This window comes from Narcine bancroftii, chromosome 4, assembly GCF_036971445.1.
Source record: "Narcine bancroftii isolate sNarBan1 chromosome 4, sNarBan1.hap1, whole genome shotgun sequence".
NCBI lineage: Eukaryota > Metazoa > Chordata > Chondrichthyes > Torpediniformes > Narcinidae > Narcine > Narcine bancroftii.
This window is the reverse complement of record NC_091472.1, coordinates 290,034,638-290,061,217: the sequence shown is the minus strand read 5'-3', so window position 1 is coordinate 290,061,217 and position 26,580 is coordinate 290,034,638. Positions and strand designations below refer to the sequence as shown.

At 39.7% G+C, this 26,580-nt stretch overlaps 1 long non-coding RNA gene across 1 annotated transcript in view; it reads left to right on the top strand.

The window, feature by feature from the left end:
• The first annotated feature begins 908 nt into the window (after positions 1-908).
• LOC138760158 (uncharacterized) overlaps positions 909-26,580 on the top strand; it is a 140,390-nt gene continuing 114,718 nt past the window's right edge. The window contains exon 1 of the long non-coding RNA XR_011355472.1: positions 909-1,062. This is a non-coding gene — a long non-coding RNA (uncharacterized lncRNA). The remainder of the gene's footprint in view (positions 1,063-26,580) is intronic.

Genomic DNA, 26,580 nt, shown 5'->3' with positions numbered 1-26,580 from the left:
TCTCCGATGGCAGAGTTCCCTGTAGATGTACTCAATAGTGGGGAGGGTTTTGCCTGTGATGTCCTGGGCTGTTTCCACTACCTTTTGGAGGGCTTTACACTCATACCAGACCGTGATGCAGCCGGTCAGCTTTCCACCACACCTCTGCAGGAATTTGCATTGGTCTCTCGTGTTATACCAAGCCTCCGCAAACTCCTGAGGAAGTAGAGGCACTGACGTGCTTTCTTCATGATGCCATTAGTGTTTTGGATCCAGGAAAGATCATCCAAGATAATGACGCCCAAGAATTTAAATTTGCTCACCATCTCCACCTCTGATCCCCCAATAATCACTGGATTGTACACCTCTGGCTTTCCTTTTGTGAAGTCAACAATCAGCTCCTTCATTTTGGTGATATTGAGTGCAAGGTTGTTGGTGCACCATTCAGCCAAGTTTTCAATCTCCATCCTGTACGCTGACTCATCCCCTTCCTTTATACAACCCACTACCATGGTATCGCCGGCAAATTTGTAAATGGTGTTATTGTCGTACCGAGCCACACAGTTCATAGGTGTAAAGTGAGTAGAGCAGAGGGCTAAGGCCACGGCCCGGTGATGCTCCAGTACTGATGGAGATTGTGGAGATACTGAGTACAAACAAAATTCAGCAGAAAAACATTTTTAGATCAGTTGAACGAACACAATCTGTCACCATCATTATCCTTAATTTAATAAAAGTTAACTTAATGTTTCTCCGACTTCCTACGTGATACAGAACACTTTAATTTTTTTCTGTTCAGCTTGAAATCGCCTATCATAATCTTTCAGAATTGTGGGAAAGGGAACAGAAGATGAAGGTTCCTTTATTGTCACATAATACAAAATTTAGAATGTAACATACATGAAATTCTTTAACTTTGTTACAGCACCCCTCAAAGAAATGAGACTCCAGCAAAGATTGAACTTGCATCCTCTGGTTTACAAGATGAGTGTTCTAACCACTGAGCAATCAGAGCCTCAATATGTAGGGAGCAGTGAGGATAAAGGAGAAGGACAAGAAGTGAAGGGCATGTGACTGGTACAGGTTGTTGACATGTTAATTTGGACCCAGCCTTTGTATTTATGTGTCCTTTGTTTCAATTAAGTGACAATATAAGCATTCTTAAAAATTGCCTCATATTGGATTACTGTCAACGTATCCTTGCCTATCAAACTAATCCCATGCTACCAGTATTAGCAGTAAATATTGTTTCTAATTCATCTTTAGCTTCTTGAGCCAATCCTAGATCCCTGAAATCATAAATGTTTCCTAGTAACACCACCCCTTCCCTCAAATGCACATACATTTCGACATCAGGGATAGGGATCAGACCACCCAGAGTGAGTGCCTCTCCATTATGTGCCAAAGGGCTTCTTCCACAACAAGTCCAACTACAGATCAAGGAGTTTGTAAACTTCAAACTTTTACAGAACATGGGGTAAAGCAGATGTTGCATTTGAACTCCACTTCTCAATCCGCAGAATTGCTCTCTTCAAATTAGTGCCAACTCTTAAAGGGCGAGGGTTCATTCCAGTGCACGAATAGCAGATTAGAAATATCTGCTACTTTTGGATTAATTTTGTTCTGCTGTGGACATCAAGACTGTCCCCTTTAGTCAAATCAGAGACTAGTGACAGTTCCACACCACGGTACCCGCCAAGCAGAGAACAAGATTCTGGCAAATATATTGTTCTTTCAGACTAACATTAATAATTGATCTTATGATCAAGTCCAATTGTATTGACAACAATTTGATAGAAGCAGTAATATATATTTATGTACAACGCAAAGGAACAGCTGTGGATGAAGGAAACAATAGTTGACAAATCACTGGTGGTCTAACTCAAATTTGGGAAATGTCGTAGCCTTTTGAAGCTTTCATGTTAAAAAAAAATGACCTTAATTTCCCAGCAATTGAAAAGTGAGTAGCATGAATCAGCTGTGCACAGTAATTGACTATCAGTTAACCACCTTAAATAGCTCTGTTCAGGCAAAAGTAAACATTTGCAAAGCAAAATTGTTGTAATATTGGGCATTACAGTGTGGAAACCCTGGTTAAGAAACAAGTGCCCTGCAGCACAGACTCAGAGAAATGAATGCAGAGGGGGGCAATTATGGTCCTAATGGACACCATTCTCAGAAGCACCAATATATTTGGCATAGCTGAAATCAGGCAGCGCCAGGCTCCCTGTGAGGTCCTGGATGAGGGATATTCACATATGGGGACCAAGCAGTTGGCTACATAAGGAAGGTTAAAATCAGAAAATCCAAGAAGACTCTTACAAATGTTGGGAAGTTACCAACAAGTTTATTTCATGATGTCATTATTACTGAGAAGCTATTGTGTGTTGTACATCAAGTGTGAAAAACAAAACACATGCACTACATATGGTAATTCAGACAACCAGACTAACATAATTGAGTAGAGAGGCTGCAAATACATTACAGGTGATTTGAACACACACTGTTGAACAATTTATGTAGTTTGTTAGAAATAGCTGGAGCAGAGGTTCTCAATCTTTTTCTTTACACTCACATACCACTTTAAGTATTCCCAATGCCATAGGTGCTCTGTGATTAGTAAGGGATTGCCTAAGGTGGTATGTGGTCAGAAATAAAAAGTTTGTAAACCACTGTTTTAATCATACCTAATTGACTTGTTATGTGCATGGTTTCATAACTCCAAAGGAAATGGGCCAATGACAATTTTTCTCAAGCTCAATATTTCAGTAACATTTGGGTCAAGAGCAGTGATTCTTAAACTTCCCTTCTGATTCACATACCACCTTAAGCAATCCCTTAATAATCACAGAGCATTGATGGCATAGGGATTACTTAAAGTGATATGTAAGTGGAAAGAAAATGGTTGAGCACCACTGAGCTAGAGATTGGTATAAGGTCACAATAGCCTGTATTTGAAAAACTGAGCATGAAAATGTGGGGCAAAAAGTTTGGGACAGTTTTACAGTTGATGTGACACTCGGAACATGTTATTATCATGGATATTTATTGAATTGTGTATTAGATTACTGGAGACATTCAACTACAAGACTATTTTAGGTACCTGTTGTGTAATTGTTAGTAATACAGGGAGTACTTGATTTTCTGTGAATTTTTACTCTCATTGGAGTAGATTCTAGGTGTTTGAATGCAGTGCCTGTCACAACTCAGAGCCATCCTTTTTTTTAAAATTTTTCAACCATATTAAGGACTTGTAAGATTATCTCAAAATAATGGCTTTCTGGAAACTTTTGGAAAAGCAGATGTAACCTTGCACAAGTTGGTACAGCTGGTTGCATATATTATAAAGTTTTGATCTAGGTGGGTTAGATGCCCTTGGCTCCAGAAATGCATTTGTACATGACGACAAGCAGCATAATGGGTCCAGCACAACAGACTGCTATTTTGTTTCAGTACTCTTTATGCATAACATTAATTTATGAACCTCATTCAAGTATACCTAGCTTTCTTAGGTAAGGAGCCACGCTGTATTATCCCTCTCCAAGAAGGTGTTACTTGATTCAGCCGTGCTTAGAGGAAGGGGTGATGCGCTATCAATAACTCCAAAGACTAGAAGTTACCTGACTGATAGGAGTTTATTACCACAAACAGAAAGCACATCTCATGTGGCTGACCCAAGACCTGAGCTTGTTCTGGGGGAGGGGGTTATGGCATTGCTGCCTTTATTAGGGGAATCAAGAGGGAGGAGCCACAGGTACAATTAGCAAGAGGCGGGCCAGCTATATACAAACAAACAGCATTAACAGTGGTTCCGCCACAAGGGGTTTTGAATTTTTAATTTTTTTAAAATTTCTTTTCCCTTTTTTCTTTTCTTTTGTTGTTTTTTTTTGTGTTGCTATGCTTTATTTTATTATTAAGAATGAGCTCTAAACCTTAATTAATATCGTATTTGTAATGTTCTTTCTAATTTTGTTGCACATTGTATAATTGTACTGTTCAATTGTTTATATTTTAAATACAAATAAAAATATTTTTGAAAGGGAAGGGGACCAAAACTATGTGCCATACTCCAACTATGCCTTCCCCAAGACTCTGCACTATTGTAACAGATGATGATGAGCCACCTCCTTGAACTATTGCAGCCAATGTAAAAGAAGTTATCCCATGGCATCAGAGGATTTAGACCAGAATTGTTGAAAGAATGGAGGTATGTTTCTCATTTTGATTCCTGAGGAAGCATTCCAATGCGTTTATTGCCTTTGATAACAGAAGTCAAGGTTGAGGAGAGGTTATTCGGGAGATCTTTACATGATACAGAGTGAAATTATCTTGGTAAGTGAAGTCGAGCTAGGGTGCTGACTAATCCTGACTCGCCATGATTTTTTTAATGTGTTATAGAATTGCAACTACCAAGGCATGTTGAAATCATTTAACCAGCCTCCTGATTTATGCCTTAAAGGTGTTGGGGTGGAGTTTAAAGATGTCAGAAGTTGAGTTACATGCTGCAGAATACTAGCATCTGACCTGCCGCAGTAATTATCTGTCAATCCAGTTAAATTTATGGTTACCCGTGTTGAGCAGTGAATAATTTCAGATTTCAGATATATTGTCAGAGTACGTTCATGATATCACATACAACCCTGAGATTCCTTTTTCCTGCAGGCGCGGCAGAATTACCACTAATTGAGTGGAAAAAATAAACTGTACATAGCGTAAAACATTTAAACAAACAAAGAACTATAAACAGATAACGAATGTAAACAAACTGTGTAATAGGGAGAGAACAAAAAGAAAATCAATAAAGTGCACCAGTAAGAGCTGTTAAATGAGTCTCTGATTGAGTTTGTTGTTCAGAAGTCTGATAGCCGGCCTGAACCTGGTGGTGTGAATCTTACAGCACCTATACCTCTTTCTTGATGGCAGCAGTGAGAACAGAGCATGTGCTGAGTGGTGTGGGTCTTTGATGGTTGCTAGCGTTCTCTGTAGATGTACTCAGTAGTGGGGAGGGTGCTGTTGAATATTAAGGGTAGGTGTGAAATCTTTGTTGAAGATTTGTACCTGACATGGCTCAGGCACAAATGTTACCCAACACTTATCAATACCTGCCTTATTTTGGGCTCTGCCTTGTTGCTTGCAAGCACAGACTATCTCATGATCTGAAAAGGTGCAAATGAAACAACATTGAGAAATCATCAACAAATATCCCCACTGCTGAATTTATGATGGACAGAAGGTACTGATGAATCAAAATGAGATGTCTGTGTCAGGTATTGTACTGAGGAACTTCCTAGCAAGAGCAAAGGAGTGGATGATCATCCTTTAACAAGCACAACTTACTTTGTGTAAGGTATGACTCGAGAGAGAGTGGATAGTTTTCCCTTTGATTCTATTTTACCAGGGTACAATATTACAAATACCCACATCTTGTCTCATGACCGCGGTAGACTTTCTCATCTATCCTCTGGAATTGAAATCTTTTCTCCATGCTTGGATGAAGAGTGCATTGAGGAAATAATTTTATTTTAATTTTTTTTAAATTAAATTTTATTTTAAGTTTTATTTATAGCACGATAGAAGTCAATTCTGGCCATTTAAACCTGTGCTGCCAAATTACACCCAAATTAACCTACAGCCCCGTACAGTTTGAAGGATGGAAGGAAACTGGAAGGAGGCTGAATAATCCTGACAAAATTTAAATTTAGCAGACTTATGTTGAGTAAAATACCACTTGGGTGGATGAACAGATGAACAGAGAAATGAGTGGGTGGATGGATGGAGAGATGAACAGATATATGAGTGGGTGGATGGATGGAGAGATGAACAGATAAATGAGTCAGTGGATAAATAGAGAGATGAACAAATGGATAGATGATTGGATGGAGAACGCTTGTTAATGTGATCAATAGGTACTGTGTTGTGATAATAGATAAATAAAATAATACCCTTAACTACTGGCAAAGACAAGCTGTTACACTTTGTCATTTATCAAATAGTCAAGTTTTTGGTGCTTCTCAATCTACTTGACTGTAAAAAAGTCAATTAAGGACATAAATTTAATTCTAAACACTCTTAAAAGTTGCAAGATACCTTAATTTGTTTAAAAAAGCAATAAACACATCATCATAGCTCTTCATCTCCATCTCTGCTGACAGAACCTGTGGTGCCAGTTTGCTGGGGACATACATGACCACTTTGAGTCCTGTGGCAGAGCAAAGCCGGGAAATTGCTGGTGTAGCTAAGTCAACAAACTCAGGCCTTCAACATTTACCTGAGAGTCGTGAATTTGCTGACTTTTAGAACTGTAATTTTTACATTCCCCAGAAGTTCTGCTCCAACATGCTAAGCCAGCTGATGCAATAAGTGGAATCTGAAAAATGTGTAGCAGTATTTTGTTGGTCTGCCATCTTCATTCACCCTTCTCTACCACTGAGGAGTTAGAATCCACCCCTTTGTGATTATATTTTTAAAAAACCCTTTCCCATCACACATTATTCCATACATGGGTCTAAGAATGGATTATGGATGCAAAGGATGGCTTCTTCATTGCTCAGCTTGCCATTATGTAGAACTATTTGGAAACAGTTTTTTCTTTTGGTCAATATTATTTATAATAACATAACATAACATAACATAACAATTACAGCACGGAAACAGGCCATTAGGTCCTTCTAGTCCGCACCGAACCAAACACCCCTTTCTAGTCCCACCTCCCTGCACAATGCCCATAACCCTCCATCTTCTTCTCATCCATATACCTGTCCAACCTTTTCTTAAATAATACAATCGACTCCGCCGCCACTATTTCTCCCGGAAGCTCATTCCACACGCTACCACTCTCTGAGTAAAGAAGTTCCCCCTCATGTTACCTCTAAACCTCTGCCCCTTAATTCTTAACTCATGTCCTCTTGTTTTAATCTTTCCTCCTCTTAACGGAAATAGTCTATCCACATCCACTCTGTCTATCCCTTTCATAATCTTAAATGCTTCTATCAAATCCCCTCTCAACCTTCTACGCTCCAAAGAATAAAGAACTAATCTGTCCAATCTCTCCCTATACTCTAGATGCTTAAACCCAGGTAACATTCTGGTAAACCTTCTCTGCACTCTCTCCACTCTGTTTATATCCTTCCTATAATTAGGCGACCAGAACTGCACACAGAACTCCAAATTAGGCCGCACCAACGTCTTATACAATCTCAACATCACCTCCCAACTCCTATATTCCATGCAATGATTGATAAAGGCCAGCATACTAAAAGCCTTCTTCACCACCCTATTCACGTGAGTTTCTACCTTCAGGGAACGATGTACCGTCACTCCTAAATCTTTCTGCTCTTCTGTATTCCTCAATGCTCTCCCATTTACCACGTATGTCCTATTCTGATTCTTCTTACCAACATGAAGCACCTCACACTTATCAGCATTAAATTCCATCTGCCATTTTTCAGCCCACTTTTCTAAGCAGCCCAAATCCCTCTGCAATCCTTGAAAACCTTCTTCATTATCCACTATTCCACCTATCTTAGTATCGTCTGCATATTTACTAATCCAATTCACCACTCCATCATCTAGATCATTAATGTATATAACGAACAACAATGGGCCCAATACAGATCCTTGAGGCACACCACTGGTCACCGGCCTCCAACCTGACAGACAATTATCCACTACCACACTCTGGCCTCTCCCTTTCAGCCAATGTTCAATCCATTTGACTATCTTAAAATTTATACCTAAAGACTGCACCTTCCTAACTAACCTTCCATGTGGTACCTTATCGAAGGCCTTACTGAAGTCCATATAGACAACATCCACTGTGCTACCCTCATCCACATTCCTAGTCACCTCTTCAAAAAATTCAATCAGATTGGTCAAACATGACCTTCCTCCCACAAATCCATGTTGAGTGCTCCTGATCAGACCCTGTCTATCCAGATGTTTATAAGTACTATCTCTAAGAATTTTTTCCATTAATTTACCTACCACAGACGTCAAACTTACAGGCCAATAGTTGCCAGGCTTCCTCCTTGAACCCTTTTTAAATAACGGAACCACATGCGCAATGCGCCAATCCTCCGGCACTATCCCCATATCTAATGACATTTGGAAAATTACCGCCAGAGCCTCTGCTATTTCCTCCTTCACTTCTCTCAATGTCCTGGGGAAGATCCCGTCTGGTCCCGGAGACTTATCCACCTTTATATTCTTCAAAAGCCTTAAAACTACACCTTTTGTAATCTCTATATTCCCCATATTTACCCAATTTGCTTTTTTTATCTCACATCTCCCAATATCCTTCTCCTTAGTGAATACCGAAGAAAAGAAACTGTTCAATATCTCCCCCATTTCTCTAGGCTCCACACACAGTTTTCCGCTCTGATTTTCTAAGGGACCAATTTTGTCTCTAGCTTTCCTCTTACCATTAACATATTTGTAGAACTCTTTTGGATTAGTTTTCACCCTGCTTGCCATAGTTTTCTCGTACCTTCTTTTAGCTTTCCTAATTCCTCTCTTAAGATTCCTCTTACATTCAATGTATCTTTCAAACATCTCCTTAACTCCATGCTTCTTATATCTAATGTACGCCTCCCTTTTTCTTCGAACCAAGTTTCCAATATTCCTTGAAAACCACGGCTCTCTCAAACCTTTTGCCCCTCCTTTTAACCTAACAGGAACATAAAGCTTTTGCACTCTCAAAATCTGATCTTTAAAAGACTTCCATCTCTCTACTACATCCTGCCCATAAAACAAATTGTCCCAATGCACACCCTGCAAGTCCTTTCGCATCTCCTCAAATCTAGCTTTTCCCCAATCAAAAACCTCAATCCTTGGCCCTGATTTCTCTCTTTCCATAATGACATTGAAGCTGATGGCATTATGATCACTGGACCCGAAGTGCTCGCCAACACTAACCTCCGTCACTTGACCCATCCCATTTGCCAACAGTAGATCTAACACTGCTCCTTCTCTGGTCGGCACCTCTACATATTGTTGTAAAAAACTATCTTGCACACATTTCACAAACTCTAACCCATCCAGTCCTTTCACAGAATGTGTTTCCCAATCTATATGTGGAAAATTAAAATCTCCCATAATTACAACCCTGTGCTTATCACAAATATCTACTATCTCCCTACAGATTTGCTCCTCTAGGTCTCGGTCCCCTCCGGGTGGTCTATAACACACCCCTACAAGTGTAACCTCTCCTTTCCTACTCCTCAGTTCCACCCAAATAGCCTCCGTGGATGTGCCCTCTAATCTATCCTTCCTAGGCACCGCTGTAATATTTTCCCTGACAAGCAATGCAACCCCACCTCCTCTTGCCCCTCCGACTCTATCACACCTAAAACAACGAAACCCAGGGATATTCAGTTCCCAATCACATCCCTCCTGCAACCATGTCTCACTAATCGCTACCACATCATACTTCCAAGTATCAATCCACACCTTCAGCTCATCCACCTTTTTTACAATACTCCTGGCATTAAAATATATGAATTTCAGAGATTTCCCAATTTTTAATCCCTGTTTTCCCTCATCTTTAATAACAACATTATTTACTTTTCCTGCCAATTGCCCTTCATCTTCTTCCAGAGCATTTCCCTTCTCTATCACCTGCCCATCCATATTCAAATACTTACTACAAACTTTCTTTGTTTGCATTCTAACCTTCTCCTTACTGCTCTGTACTATTTTGTTCCCTCCCCCCAACCATTCTAGTTTAAAGGATCCTGAGTAGCCCTAGCAAATACCTCTGCCAGGATTCTGGTCCCCCTGGGATTTAAGTGTAACCCGTCCTTACTGTACAGGTCACATCTCCCCCAAAAAAGGTCCCAGTTATCCAGAAACTTAAAACCCTGCCACTTACTCCACCCCTTCAGCCACGTGTTAATCCTCCACCTCATTCTATTTCTATTCACACTGTCACGTGGCACAGGGAGTAATCCAGAGATTACCCCCTTTGCGGTCCTTCTTTTTAACTCCCTTCCTAACTGACTGTACTCACTTTTTAGGACCTCTTCTCTAATTCTCCCTATGTCATTGGTACCTACATGTACCATGACCTCTGGCTCCTGTCCCTCCCACTTTAGGATATCTGGGACACGAGCAGCAACATCCCGGACCCTGGCACCAGGGAGGCAAACCACCATCCGGTTCTCCTTGCTGCGTCCGCAGAATCCCCTATCCGTCCTCTTAACTATGGAGTCTCCTACCACAATTGCCCTCCTCTTCCCTTCCCTCCCTTTCTGAGCTACAGGGGCCGACTTCGTGCCAGAGGCACAGCCACTGTCGCTCCCCCCAACCTTGATGTCCCCCTCAACAGTACTCAAAGAGGCGTACTTATTGCTGAGGGTTACATTTACAGGGCTCGTCTCTGGTACCTTACTGTTTTTTTGTCCCTCTCCTGACAGTTACCCACCTTTCATCCTCCCGTGGCCCTGGCGTGACCACCTGGCTGTAACTCCTGTCTATGACTTCCTCTGTTTCCCTAACCAGCCTGAGGTCATCGAGCTGCAGCTCTAGTTCCCTAACACGGTCCCTGAGAATCTGCAGCTCGACACACCTAGTGCAGATATGGACATCCGGGAGTCTGGAAGACTCCAGGACCTCCCACATCCGGCACTCCCGACAACACACAGTCTTAACACTCATCCCTTACCCCAATGAAGTAGTCCCATTGAAAAAGGCATCAGCAATCTTCATGATCCTGTTATAGGCAGCACACAAATTTGACTTCCCACATGTCCCAGGTAACTGGCCTGGAATGAGCCAAAGTGTAAAATTTGATGTCATTAACTTTGACAGATATAATTTCTATTATAGAAGGATGCTACATTCTGTTTGAAGGGCTTTTGTAAGGGGTGATACAGCAACCAAATGGAAAGGAAAATAGAGTACAAACCTTTGTTACAAGATTAGAGGGAAAAATTAATTTATGACTGTGAGTATATTGCTCCATACCAATTTTCAACACCACAATAGAACTGAAATTTCAGATGTTTGCAAAATTTGTGCCTGATGTTCTCACACACGATTAAGACTCCACTGATAGAAACCACTTCTTCCACAGAATGTCATGCTACAATTGCACAATATTTTGGAGAAATTATCTCTGGAGTACTCTAGAGTTTTTCCTGAAAGAAGGACATATAGCCATTAGAGCAGTGGTTCTCAACCTTTTTCTTTCCACTCCCATACAGGTTTAAGTTTTCCCTATGTCATAGGTGCTCTATGATTAGTAAGGGATTGCTTAAGGTGGTATGTGGCTGGGAATAAAAAGGTTGAAACCACTGTTTTAATTATACCTGATTGATTTGTTATGTGCACGGTTTCAGAACTCCAAAGGAAATGGGCCAATGACAATTTTTCTCAAGCAAAATATTTCAGTAACAATTGGGACTAGAGCAGTGATTCTCAACCTTCCCTTCCCACTCACATTCCACCTTCAGCAATCCCTTACTAATCACAGAGCACATGGATAGGAATTGCTGAAGGTGGAATGTGAGTTTAGGGGAGCAGTTTGACAACCATTAGTACAGACACTGAAAATTTTATTTCAGGCTGAAAAACAGAATGAAGGGTCAAAGTCTCAGAGAAAGGAGTTAATTTTTTATGCCAGTGTTCACTTGGAAAGTTTGGAACCTTTAGAATTCTCAACTTCAGAAGGCTTTAGTTGCTTGGTCAATATATTTATTCAAAGGACTTATATTCCTCTAGGCTCCAAAGAAGTCAAAGAAATGAGATAGAGCAAAAATTTGTGCAAATGTCCAGGATGATTTTATAAAGTGGAAATTAAGTGCAAGAAGTTCCAGATATGTGCATTTTAATGCAGTGTTACATCTGGTAGAGGCTAGATCTCATGCATGCTGGGAATTTACAGGATGCTTGTGAGATGCTATCTAAGAAGATCCAATTTAGTCTGGTCTGTGAGAGCTTCAACATTGATCATTTTGTGCTAATTCTTCGGTTGTGTGGATTCCGCAATTGTCACTCCAGCAATAATTGTTTTTTTGTTGTGGCATGATATGAAAATAATGGAATTGAGAATCTCCAGTGCTTTCTTCAGAAGAATGCAGAAACCCTTCATAAGGAGTGGATCATTTCATTAACCCCACCTGCCCACCCCATCAGCAGCCATCTGCCCCATCTGTGGGTGTTTGATCCTCCAACTTTGGCTGAGTTAGTCTTTGCAAAATCCACAAACCAAGATGGAAGCCCTTCTTAATCCTGTGGGACTGACTAAGAAGAGTAAAGTAAATTTCAGCTTGAGGAAGCAGCTATTCTATTTAATGCCTTGAAGAAATCATGTAACTTCCAGGTATTCAAGTGTAATACATTATGGCAGCTGGTGCTACTATTTTTCTCCTTGATGTGAACATCAACATATAGACTGGCACTTGGGTGCTGCACAGGGAGAATGATGTATGGGTCTGTTGTATCATATGCTGTCTTTTGGAATACTTGTCAAATTGAAGCCCATCAGCTCTGAGGCAAATGTAGAAGTATTAGGATATGTTGACAAAATGAAATATGTTTTATGTCATTCTATTTATTCAAACTAAGTAAATGGATTTTGGGAAAAGTAAACGTTAAGTTTCTCCTAAAATGTTCATGAAGGTGGTCTCTTCTCCTTACTGCATTATTTTACCTACTAATTTATTAATGGCAGATCATCCTTCTTGAATGCTTGTTCAATTTTTCACTGGCATTTTGCAAGCTTTGGCATATTTCTCCTGCCATTCACTCAAATTAGAAAGTGGCTGGAAATTAAGGTACATCACAAGTGCCTCTGATAGTGAGGGCTGGGGGGAAGTGGTGGTGGGGCAGTTGAATATCCTGAATTTGGTTCATGGTCCCTGTGAAAATTCAACGGAATATTCTCATCAATAGCAATAGTTGTTCAAGACCATCAAGTAAACAAGCCGCACTGAAGAAGGCACCTAAACCAGTGGTTCTCAACCTTTTTCTTTCCACTCACATACCACTTTAAGTAATCTCTATGCCATCAAGACTCTGTGATTAGTAAGTGATTGCTTAAGGTGGGATGTGAGTGGAAAGGGAAGATTGAGAATCACTGCTCTAGTCCCAATTGTTACTGAAATATTTTGCTTGAGAAAAATTGGCCCATTTCCTTTGGAGTTGTGAAACTGTGCACATAATGAGTCAATGAGGTATGATTAAAACAGTGATTTTCAACCTTTTTCTTTCCATCCACATACCACCTTAAGCAATTCTTTACTAATCACAGAGCACCTGTGCCATAGGGAATATTTAAAGTGGCATGTGAGTGGAAAGAAAAAGGTTGAGAACCACTGGCCTAAACAAACCTCATACTAGTAAAACTATGTTTCCTTTGCTCTGTTCTAATTGGTTTTTCTGTAACTCTGCTCTGTGTTTTACTGTACCATGTATAGGTTGTCTAGATGGATTGCATGCAAAACAGACATTTTCACGGAACTCATGACAGTATTCTTGAACTTCATTTCTTATTTGCTCTACAAATTTAAAGAGAAGAACTTGGTCTCAGATTACCAGCAAGCCCAGATGTACACCACTCCTGGAAGAAATAAATGTTGACATTTTAAATCCTTTTGCCAGTTAACTTGAAGCAATCTCATACTTCAGGATTCAATTAATTTTAAAGGAAAAAAATGAATCAATATTTGTATTTCCCACAAACAAATCAGATCATACCTTATCTAAACTTTATCTCTATAACTTCCTCACTTCTACCCCATTGCAACCTCATCCTTTCCAGTTCACAGAGACAGTTCTCCGCTATGTACTGAATTCACTGATTAAACCATAAGAGCAGAATTAAGCCATTCAGCCCAGTGTTTCTGCTCTACTATTCAAATTATGGCTGATGTTTCTTTTCGCTCAGTTCTATTCGACTTTCTCCCAATATTCATTGACATCTTTACTGATAAAATGAAACTCAAAGACTGCAGACACTGTGATTATAGTAAAAACATGCTGTAATGCTGTGGGATCTTGGCCAGTCTTTCAGCGTCTATAGGAGACAAAGATATATTGCCAACATTTTGGCCCTGACCCCTTCTCAGACCTGAAATGTCATAAATATATCTTTGTCTCCTATGACTGCTGAAAGTCCGGCTGAGTTTCTCCAGCATTTTGGTGTGTTTTTATCTTTACTGATAAAGAACTTATCAACTTTTGCTTTAAACATATGTGATGACTTGGCTTCCACAGCTGTATGTGACAATGAATTCCACAGATCTTCAACCCTCTGGTCAAAGACATTTCTTCTCATATTGGTTCTAAACACACACACACACACACTCTCTCTCTCTCTCTCTCTCCTTTTCCAGTAATCAAGAGTAAAACCTATTCATTTCAAACTGTCAATCTTTTCAGTTCCTTAACCCAGTGAACCCTCACAATCTTCTGTTGTGCTATATATCACTGATTTGGGCAAATTTCAGACAAAAATGTTAAAAACATGTCTAGCAAGTTTGCAAATGAGATAAACACAGTGGATTTCAATGAGCAAAAGCACTGGAGAAACTCAACAGGTCATGTAGCATTCTCTATGTAGCCAAAGTATGTAAGCAATGTTTCAAGCCTGAGCGCCCTTCCTCAAAGTATGATCAAAAGGAAGGAAGGTGCCTGAATAAAATGGTGAGGAGAGGGGCAGAGGAAGGAGCACAGGCCCAGAGGCAAGAGTTCATAGGTGGTTATGAATGGGAGGGTAGAAGAGAAAAAAGCTAGGAAGTGATAGGGGAGGGATAACTTTCTGAATGGGGGTGGAGAGCTGGAGGGAAGGTGACAGAGGAATAGGGAGAGAGAGAGGGGGGAGGTCAATGGTAATGCCATCTGGTTGGAGAGTGCTCAGAAGGAATATTAGGTGTTTTTCCTCCAATTTGCAGGTGGCGTCAGTTTGGCAGTGTGGGAATGGGGCACAGAGTTCAAAAAGTTAGTTATTGGGAGGTCCCCACTATTGCAGTGGACAGAGCAAAGTGAAGACAGTTGTCAAAGGATACAGCAGGATATAGATCTGATTGAGATATGGATGGAGAAATGGAAGATGTAGTTTAATCCGGGTAAACATGAATTGTGATACTTTGGAACATTAAATGTAAGAGGAACATGTCCAGTTCATGGCAGGACTCTTAAAAGCATTGATGAACAAAGAGATCTTGGGGTGCAGGTCCTTAGCTCCCTGAAAGTTTAAACTTTCAATAATGTTGATGCTAGAATCTTGAACAAACAATGAAAAATTGGAGAAACTCAATGGGAAAGGCAACATCTATGGGTGTAAACGGTCAGTCAACTTTTTGGGTTAGGTTCCTTTATCGAGACTAAAATGAAAAGAGAGTAATATTAAATATATGCCAGAGAAAATGTGCTGGGACAAAGCCAAGAGGTGATAGGGTATAGAAGAGGGAGAGGGGAGAGGGAGATAATAGGAAAACTAAGTACAGGAGTAGGTAAGGAAGAGACAGAAACAGATGGAGGTGGATGTCACCTGAAATTAAACAGATTAATGTTCATGCCATTAGGTTTAAGGCTGTCCAGGAAGAACATGATGTGTTGTTCCTCAAGTTTACATTTCGTCTCACCCTGACAATGGATGAGGCCGAAGACAGGCATATCTGTGAAGGAATGGTTGGGGAGTTGAAATGTTTGGCTACACAATGTTCAAGTTTAGACTCATGAATAGATCCTAGGTATTTGGCAAAATGGTCATGCATGCTGAGTTTGGTCTCGCCAATGTAGAGAAGCCATATTGAGTACACCAAATGCAATAGATTAGTTGGGATGATGTGCGTGTAAAACTCTGCCTCAGCTAGAAGGTCTGGTTGTACCCCTGAATGGAGGAGCGGGAGGTGATGCAGTTACAGTGGGATGTGCTTACAGGAGCCGAGGGATGGGTGGGACAGGAAGAGCATACTAGTCTTGGAGAGACTTACCCCAGTGAAAAGCAATGAGGAATGGAAAAAGAAAGATACTGATGGTAAAGGAAGTTCAGGGGTGTCAGATGATAATGTGTCAGATGCAGAGGATGGTCAGGTGGAAGGTGAAGACCAGAAGAACCAATCCTTTCTCAGCCTAGGTGAAGGTGGGGTGAGGTCAGAAATGAGGCAATAAGAGGCTTTATTAATAACAGTTAGTCCAAGTTTATGAAAGAAAGATGAGAGTATAGGTGCCCTGGGAAACAGATGTAGTGGAGACAAAGGAAATGGGAGGACGGGATGGCATTCTTACAAGAGACAAGGTTGAAAAGGTAAGATTCAGGTAGCTGTGGGAGTTAAGTTTTTAATCAACGTCTTTGGAAAGTTTATCCCCTGACATGGAAATCAAGGAATGGGAGAAAGGTGTCAGAAACAGTTCACGTAAATGTAAGGGCTGGGAGGAAGTTGGTAGTAATATTAATTAAATTGACCTGCATGGATAAAATTAGATTGGGTGGTAAAGAAGTACAAGGTGTGTTTGCTTTAATGGTCAGGGCACTAAGTATAAAAGTCTTGAAGTCATGATCAAGAAGGATTTGTCAAGATTTAGTTTGTCAAGAGAAGAAAGAAGGGTAGTGTTGAAAATGTTCATTCAGGCTGGAAGTCCCACAACCAGTGGTGTTCTACATGGATTGGTATTGGGAACTCTTTTGCCTATTATATATATGAGAGGATTAGTAAGTTTCCAGATGGCATTGATGGAAGTGTAAAGGGTTATCAAAGAATTCAACAGGATATAGATCAGTTGGAGGTATGAACAGATGGAGTTTTAACCTGGACATGTGAGAGGTGCGGCACTTTCGGAGGTCAAATGTTAGGGGAACATGTACAATTAATGGCAGGACATTAATATGCAGAGAAATCTAGTAGTTCAACTCCTTAGCTCCCAGAAGTAGAGAGACTGATAAAGAAGGTACATTCTATGTGTTCCTTCATTGGTTAATTGTTGAGTATGAGAGTAAGGAAGTCATGTTGTGATTATATAAAACTGGTTAGGCTGCACCTGGAGTAACATGTGGAATTCTGGTCATCCCATTACAGGAAGGGTGTGCTGGCTTTGGAAAAGGAGCAGAAGAGATTTACCAGGATTCTGCCTGGATAGAGAGTATGAGAAGTTGGACCAATGTATTGTTTTCTCAGGTACATTAGATGCCTCCTCATTTGGTCTCCCTCTTTCCTTTGCTCCTCTCTCTCTCTTCCTCCAGATCCTCACCCTTGCCTTCTTCCAGCTCCCCACCCCTTCCCTCCCTTCTCCTATCAGAGACCTCCTTACCCTCTCCCCATCATTTCTCTGCTTCTTTCTTTATCATCTCTCCTCCCACCTATATCCAACTATTACCTCCTACCAGTTAGCCTGTGTTCCTCTCTTTTCTCCTCTCCCCTCCTCTTTTGCCTACTCCTGCAACCATCTTTTTATTCAGGAGTCTCCCTGGTTTTCCACCACCTGCAGGTTTTCTTCTTTACCTCCAAGAGACTGAGGAGGTGAGATGCTTTAGAAGTTGATAAAATTTTGAGATGCATAAATAGACAGTTGGAATAATTTTCTCAGGGTAAAATGATCACATATAAGTATGCAAGCATTTAAAATGGGGGGAAGGGGAAGGGGAAGGACTTCAAAGGAGGATTGAGTATTAGATGCCTGGAACAGACAGAGGAAATGGTGGAAGTAGATATAATAGTAGCATTTAAGAAGATTTTAGTTAGATATGTGAATATCCAAGAAATGGTGGAGGTATATGTATTATATGCAAGCAGCAGTGTTTCGGTTTAATTTGTCATCATGCCCAATACAGACTTTTTGAGGTGGAGGGATTATTCTTGTATTGAATGTTCTATGTCCTGTTACTCTTGGATACAGCTTTGATTCAGCCACATTTAGAAGATTGTGTGCAGTGGAGAATTTGGAGAGGGTGCAGAAGAGGCTCACCAGGGTGTTGCCTAGATGAGAGAGCATTGGACAAATTTGAATTGTTTATTAGGACATGAGAAGCTAAGGGGTGATATGATAAAAATTTATAAAATTATGAGAGACATAGATAGGGTAAATAGTCAAGTCTTTTTCCTTCCCCCCACCCACAGGGGAATATCAAATACTAGAGACATAGATTCAAATTTAGAGGGGAAGATATGTGAGGCAAATTTTGGTAGGTGCCTGTGTAGTGTGGATTGGGGAGGGTCTTGTGACTTCTTTTGCAAACCTGAGATCAAATTGATGTCACCTGGCAATCCAGGGTTAGATCTGCCCACCTGTGAGGCTGGTGTGTGATTGGTTATATTGCAGCTGATGTGTAATTGGTCCTCTGGGTGGCAATCAATTGCTAAGTCTGACTACAGGTGAGGCTGATGCATGATTGGTCTAAGCAGGTTTCATGATTAGGTTCTGTATTGAGAACCCATGTGTGGTGCTTGGTCCTATTTTGCTGTTTCCTTGAGACCAATACTGAAGTCCAAGCTGCTGGCCACCAGTGGGCATTGGATGGCTGACTGCAATGGCCCCATCCCAGATCTTGTGCCATGGTTGATGCTGGAATCAGGTTCATATGACATACTTTGTTAGTTGGAATTAACTTGGTTTGCTGTGGGTGGATGGGCGTTGTGTGTTTAATCTTTGCAATTAGAATGTTTAGCAGTGATTTACTTGCACACGATGTTTTGGGTTGTCCTGTACGAGTGTGTGCCTTTTTGTGAATTCCCCTGTGTTTTTTAAAAAAAAAAACTAGTTTGTTGATAACATTTGTCCAGCCTTGATTCTCTTTGAACCCCCTGAACATAACAGCCTGGATACACTACTGGAAGTTACTGAAAGTAGCTTTTAAGAGACATTAAGACAGCAATGTGGAGGGACATGGTTCATGCCTAGGCAGTTGAGTTCAATTTAATTTGGCCTCATGGTCAGCACAAGCATGAACCAAAGGGCCTTTCCCATACTGTTCTATGATTTTCCTTCTGTCTTCAATTTCCAATTCAATGCAGCACTCGTCTCCTGATGCAAACCCATTCATGTGCATTGCTTTTGTCACTCTACTCTCATTCTTTCTTCTTCTTTGTTCTCATTAGTCTTTCTACCACTCTTGTTCTCACAGCTTTTTCTCACATCCCTGGTGCAGCATTCCATTTTCTGTTCCTTCCCCTTGCAATTATACAAATTTGCAACAAGATTTGAGAAAGGTGAAAAAAAAAATTAAAACATTATACAATACATTATTTATAAGGAAATCCAGAGCACAATCGTAGCAATAAAATAAGATTTGGCAACCCTAAAAGATAAATTTCAAAACTCCTTCCTCTAAGTGAGGTTGAAAGTTGTCATGTATGAACCAAGTGACACCAACTTGGAGGGGGGACAACATTCCAGAACAATATTAAATCTAAAGATTGTGATAATAGTCCATAAATGGGCCCTATATCTTTTGGAACTTTAACATTTGAAACCTTGATAGCATAACTAACTTTTTCTAGAGTTAAACAAGTCACAATATCTCTTAGCCATTGTGTAGGTGAAGTTTTATCCTTCCATTTAATTAATGATGTAAAAGATAAAAATTCAGCTTTGAATTGAAGTCCGTATACATCAACATCTTGGTAATTCAGAAAGAGTAAGGTTCCAATTTTAACTTGAGAGTTTAACTTAAGACATTGGCTTCAATGACTGGCACGGGTTTTAAAGACTTTATTTATTTGCAACAATTTTGCATCTTTTCAACAATTGGTGGTAAAAATTTAATTTACCCAAAACTTTTTTTAAAAAATGTTTACAAATTAGACTCTTGAATCTCAGATCTCTGATTTTCCTAGAATCCCTGTTTTGATCTAAAAACTTCCCATAAAGGCTTATTATCTCTTATTTATGATAATTTGGCTGATCTAAGGCTTGCTCCGCTAGTTAAATTCAAGAATGCCTAGGAGCAGGATTTGAATTTTTCATTGTCTGATGAGGTTTGGGATTCCATTTTGAATTTGGTTAACCCCACTTCCTTCAGTGCACGGCATTGTTTACTGCAATCTAAAGTGGTACGTAGAGCACGTAAATCTAAAGACCTTTCTTCTATGCATTCATTCATTCTCTCATTTTAGATGCATCGCAGCATTTAATTATTGTATGGCTCTTTTGATTTCATAAAGTTCTTAAAATTATTTATTTTTTTATTTTGTATTATGTTTTGAATAGATATAAGCTTCTTGTTAATTTATTTAGAATCTATTATATTCTTAGATCTGCCTACTATTCAATATTCTTTGAACAAAATTTAAGGTTTCAGCCCTGTTGCATAATCTTTCTGGAGTCACTATCCATAAATGATTGTAGCCAAGGGCACCATATAATCACTTTTTTTTATTCCAACTTTAAAATGATCTTGATTCTTAAAGCCTTTAATTTACTATTACCTAAACGATTGATACCAGCATACAAAAGAGTCTGGAAAAACAACCAACTGAAAAACCTCACAAAGATAAGCGTATACAGAGCCGTTGTCATACCCACACTCCTGTTCGGCTCCGAATCATGGGTCCTCTACCGGCACCACCTACGGCTCCTAGAACGCTTCCACCAGCGTTGTCTCCGCTCCATCCTCAACATCCATTGGAGCGCTTTCATCCCTAACGTCGAAGTACTCGAGATGGCAGAGGTCGACAGCATCGAGTCCACGCTGCTGAAGATCCAGCTGCGCTGGATGGGTCACGTCTCCAGAATGGAGAACCATCGCCTTCCCAAGATCGTGTTATATGGCGAGCTCTCCACTGGCCACCGTAACAGAGGTGCACCAAAGAAAAGGTACAAGGACTGCCTAAGGAAATCTCTTGGTGCCTGCCACATTGACCACCGCCAGTGGGCTGATAACGCCTCAAACCGTGCATCTTGGCGCCTCACAGTTTGGCGGGCAGCAACCTCCTTTGAAGAAGACCGCAGAGCCCACCTCACTGACAAAAGGCAAAGGAGGAAAAACCCAACACCCAACCCCAACCCACCAATTTTCCCCTGCAACCGCTGCAACCGTGTCTGCCTGTCCCGCATCGGACTTGTCAGCCACAAACGAGCCTGCAGCTGACGTGGACTTTTTACCCCCTCCATAAATCTTCGTCCGCGAAGCCAAGCCAAAGATATAATTGCAATCTTTTCTCCAGCCTCTCTTCGCAAGCCATGTTCAAACACCTTGTTTCAAATGGAAGCATATATTTTACCTCTCATATGTCTCAGTCCACATACTGAATGATGTATCTCACCACACAATAGCTGCAATATATTCACCATTGATGTGCTTTCTCCTCCTTTTATCCCTGTCCAATACATTCTATCTACTCACTGCTTACAGTCCCATTAAGGACTCCTCATTATTTTCTCCTCCCTATGCTATTTTGTGCTTAATCTGAACATCCTATGGAGATTAATCATTTTAAATTTTCATTCATTACCAGCAAAACATATTTAATTATTGATTTGACAATTAGCCTTTTTCTTTCTACTTAAAGCACTTTTATTCCACTTTGGACTATTACCCTTGAATTTGAATAAGTATTACTCTTCCTTCACTCTATGCCATTCAAGTACAAAAATCTCTCATGTTTTAATTAATTTTCATACATGTATACATTCTAAATTTCTAATTTTTAACATCTGTTAAATAATGACTCCATCATCCTGTTTACATACTATAACTGAAGTCTAATTAATATAAATACAACAGTGCTGTTTCAAGTCCCTTTGCATTTAGTAACTAACTTTGTATCTACTGGTTCTGCCAAATCTTGTTTGTATTGAATCCTTGAGTTTAAGCCAATTGGAAATTCCTCGACAGGAATTGTGTATTACTTCCACATGAAAGTGCAGGCAATTTATCTTTCCTAGACTTCTGCAATCATGTTCTTTACTGATTATTTATGTTGAACCAATGTGCACTAATTTATCTTCCAAAATTCACTTCTATCTTCAAGTAAGTGCAGAGCAATCATTTGATATCCTTATTTCTTGAAAAGCTGAGATCCTAACTCTGACTTTAAATACATGCCGAAAATTTGAATCCTATTGAGATTTTTAATTTAGAGACATAGCACAGTGACAGGCCCTTCTGGCCCATGAGTCTTCACTGCCTAAACACACCCATAAACCAATTAACCTCCATACATCTTTGGAACTTTGAAGGAAACCTACACAGACACTGAGAACCTACAAACTCCTTGCAGACAGTATTGGATTCAGACCTTGGTTGTTGGCTCTGTAATCGTCATGTCAAGTCAAGTTTATTGTCATCTGATTGTACATGTACAACTGATGAAACAGCATTTCCTGGTCTTTGGTACAAAACATGTAGACACACAACCAGATATATCACACATACAGACAAAAAAAGTACATAGATAGGTCGTATAATCATCTATGCAAATAAATAATTTTTTTTTTGTGCTTATGAAGGACTCAGATAGTTAGTCTGGCCAATTCCTTTAGTCATTCAGCATTCTCACTGCCTGTGGGAAGAAGCTGCTCCTCAGCCTGGTGGTGCTGGCTCTTATTCTCCTGTATCTCTTTGATGAGAGCAGCTCAAAGATGCTTTTTGCCGGTTGGAAAGGGTCATAAAGATTTGGTGCACCATCTTCAGAGAATAATCCCAGTCGATCACATCAATGAGGGGAGGGAGACCCCAGTGTTGTGCTAACTATTGCATTAACTGAACTAATGTGTACTTTATATCAATACAATTTAACCTTCTCTTCTATAATTCAACTCAATAATTTTCCTGCAGTGACATTCTTTATACAGGCAGTTCTATCTCTCTCTCTCTCTATGATTAGGAAAATGATGCATTGAATCCCTACTATAATAAAAACTCATAATATACATGGAAAAAAAATCAATAATTTGTTTGCAATTTATTTTGCTTGTTACAAACTGTCACCAATATCTACAGTATTATGCTGCATTTGCAGAGTACGATCCAAGTATTAACATATCAAGATTGTGCATTGATGTATGATCCATTGATTGCCTGTCAGATGTACGAAAGACAATTGGTTAAGATGCATTTTCTACTTAATGACAACTGTCATTTTACCTTCAATGTTTGGATGACAGATGAAATATAATATTTTAAGAAGTCATCCTTTTGACCTAGATTTGTTTTTGCTGTCAACATTTATACAAGTATTTAAAAAATCTTTTTTATTATGTATTGAAAAGCATTTTCTTGATGAAAATTCATAATGCAACTTTTTTTTGACAAATATACAACTATAATAGACATGAGCTAAAAATTAAAATTTAGAACCATTTCCAGCCATTTATAAAACTAATCTGGTTTGACATACAAAGGGATATTTTCTGTTAAAGAAAACGGATTTTTATAAACATTGAGACACAATGTGATTTGTATTTTATTTCTGCAAACAAAGTATTACTTTGAAATGTGTTGGCACTGAAGATCTCTTCTTTCAGGGCAAAATTACCAGATACTGATGCTTATTTTTGTGGAATTTATGAAATGTGAATCAGCATGATTTATATTTTTCCTACCAGAACTATCACAGCTGTGCTACTGAATAATCCAAGCATCAAAGCAATGAAAACTATATGGTGATACATAATGAATTATATTTGCAGTATGGATTTGAGTATTTTATGATGGGAGGGGGAGTGAAAAGTGTATGTGTGCTCATAAGGAGTCAACTGCGCCTCTTCTGTGTTATGTCCACGCCATATCTGTTTTAAAAGCAGAAGAAATGAAATTTCTGCAGCCTTCTTTACTACTGACAGAATGCCACGATTGCCCAAGTGTGTATTGTGAATTCATTGTAAACAACATTTTGAAGTTTAGTTACAGTACATTACTTTATGCAATTGAAAGTGTCCTTGCTCGGAGTGGGCTTTATTTAAAATTCATCAAAGATTTCTTTCTTTTCAATTTATGATTTGCATCACTGGAAACTTTCAATATGATGGCAGGAATTTTTTTATTTTATGATGATCAGTGATGCCAAGGAACACGTTTCTTCAGGAATACCACTGCATACTTTCCTTTCATATTCTACTAGTCCATGTTCCAGAAGAATAAACAATCAATTGTAAGTTTGGTAATTTTGTTTCTTAAATATTGGTAATGAGATTTGAACTATCACAGCATCTATCATTTCAGATCCTTAACTTCAGTGAGGAAGAGATGCTAATCTCAACATCTTCCGGCTAGGGTTCAAATGTGAACAGATGATTAAAGTTTGAAAAAAATTGTTCATAAAGATCCAGATTAATATATAAAATTAATACTGTTGATAATTACTGATAAAATGCAATAAAATGTTTGTAAAATCAAAACAGATACTGTGCAGGTGTGACTAAAGCTAAAGGTTCCATTATTGTAACATAATACTACATTTTTGAATAATTTTATATTTTTCCTACCAGAACTATCACAGCTGTGCTACTGAATAATCCAAGCATCAAAGCAATGAAAACTATATGGTGATACATAATGAATTATATTTGCAGTATGGATTTGAGTATTTTATGATGGGAGGGGGAGTGAAAAGTGTATGTGTGCTCATAAGGAGTCAACTGCGCCTCTTCTGTGTTATGTCCACGCCATATCTGTTTTAAAAGCAGAAGAAATGAAATTTCTGCAGCCTCTTGTAATGCTACTCTGATTAACCTTGATTTAAAACAGCCTGCACTGGCCAGGAGTAAATTGGCCAGCTACTGAATGGTTAGTAAATGGTCAATTTACAATTCTAGCTTATTGGCCAGCTACCCAGCTCATCTCCAAGACACAATTGCTAATTAGGAACCAGGGCACCCTCTTTTGCAAGCTTTTTTTTTTAAATTCTTCTTTCCTGAAACAACTTTCTTATTGAATTCAGCCTCCACCTCTTCCACATCCATGTGTATAAAGTTCTGGGGGGGGGGGGGGGGGGGACTTTACTGTATCGGAGAGGTTATTAATTAGGTCAAGGATCATAGTTAATTTGCTTCTTTTCCTGATACAAAGATGCTGAAGCAAATTATATTCTATCAGGAAGCAATAATATGGCTTTTAACTTGGATTTAAGTGCCTAAAAAAAAAACAAAATAAACTGCAAACACTGGAGCAAAGAAATCATGATGAGCTTTTATAAAATAATGACTTGGCCACTATTGGTGTGTTGGTTCCAATTCTGGATAGCACACTTTAGAGAGGATGCAAAAGAGATTTATTAAAATTATTCCAGATACAAGGTACTTTAGTTATGTAGGTACAATGAAAGTGTTGGAATGGTTATCCTAGGATTGGGAAGGTTCTGAGGAGATCTGATGGCAGTATTTAAAATTGAGAAGATGGAAACACCTTGGTGGAGGAATCAAGAATTAGGGTATATTTAATGAAGATATGGCAAAATAAACAAAAATAATAGTCGTAGGTTAGTCTACATTGCAAGACCTTGTGGTGGCAGATTCCAGTGTTGTGTTCCAAAGGGGAGAGATCAGTTTCTGAAAGGATATAATGTGCGGAGTTGAGAGAGAAGGAAAATGAAGGTCAAGCTGTTCTATAGAGCTGAACCTAATGACCTCCATCCATGCTGAGTCAAGCCCAAAACACTACATCATGTTGAAATTGTATTGGTCTCTGTCAAGCACCCTGAGCATTGAGAAAGGGGAAAAAAATGGAAAGCGGCATGGTGAGAAGAAATGAAGGAATAAATAAAAATGACAAAAAGAACCTAAGAGATGTAGTAAGAAGTTAGGAAGATTGATCACTTTAATGATGCCGGTCTCTGCACAAATATTGTGCATCAGCTAACAAAGTCCTAATCATCATTAAATAGTGCCCTTAAATCCTTTATATCTATGTGATAGTACAGTCCCATCACCAATGTATATAGTTACAGTATCTAGAGTATGTAATGACTGTGCTTACAGCGATTGGCTGAGAGCTTAGCTACGCCTACTGTGTGGGCCTTAAAGGGTTGTGTCCCTAGCCAGGTCGGATCATTCCGGACTGGTCGGCCACCTGTGAAGAGCTCCCGTTGTTTGCTAATAAAAGCCTTGGTTTGGATCAACAAGTCTTTGGTTCTTTCGACGAGCTCTACAATCTACCATCCAGACTCTTTTGTGTAGTCTTCCAAAGGCGCTATTTGCCTTGGCGAGTCTGTTGTCTATCTCATTGTCGATCCTTGCATCTGATGAAATGGTGCAGCCGAGATAGGTAAACTGGTTGACCGTTTTGAGTTTTGTGTGCCCGATGGAGATGTGGGGGGGCTGGTAGTCATGGTGGGGAGCTGGCTGATGGAGGACCTCAGTTTTCTTCAGGCTGACTTCCAGGCCAAACATTTTGGCAGTTTCCGCAAAGCAGGACGTCAAGCGCTGAAGAGCTGGCTCTGAATGGGCAACTAAAGCGGCATCATCTGCAAAGAGTAGTTCACGGACAAGTTTCTCTTGTGTCTTGGTGTGAGCTTGCAGGCGCCTCAGATTGAAGAGACTGCCATCCGTGCGGTACCGGATGTAAACAGCGTCTTCATTGTTGGGGTCTTTCATGGCTTGGTTCAGCATCATGCTGAAGAAGATTGAAAAGAGGGTTGGTGCGAGAACACAGCCTTGCTTCACGCCATTGTTAATGGAGAAGGGTTCAGAGAGCTCATTGCTGTATCTGACCCGACCTTGTTGGTT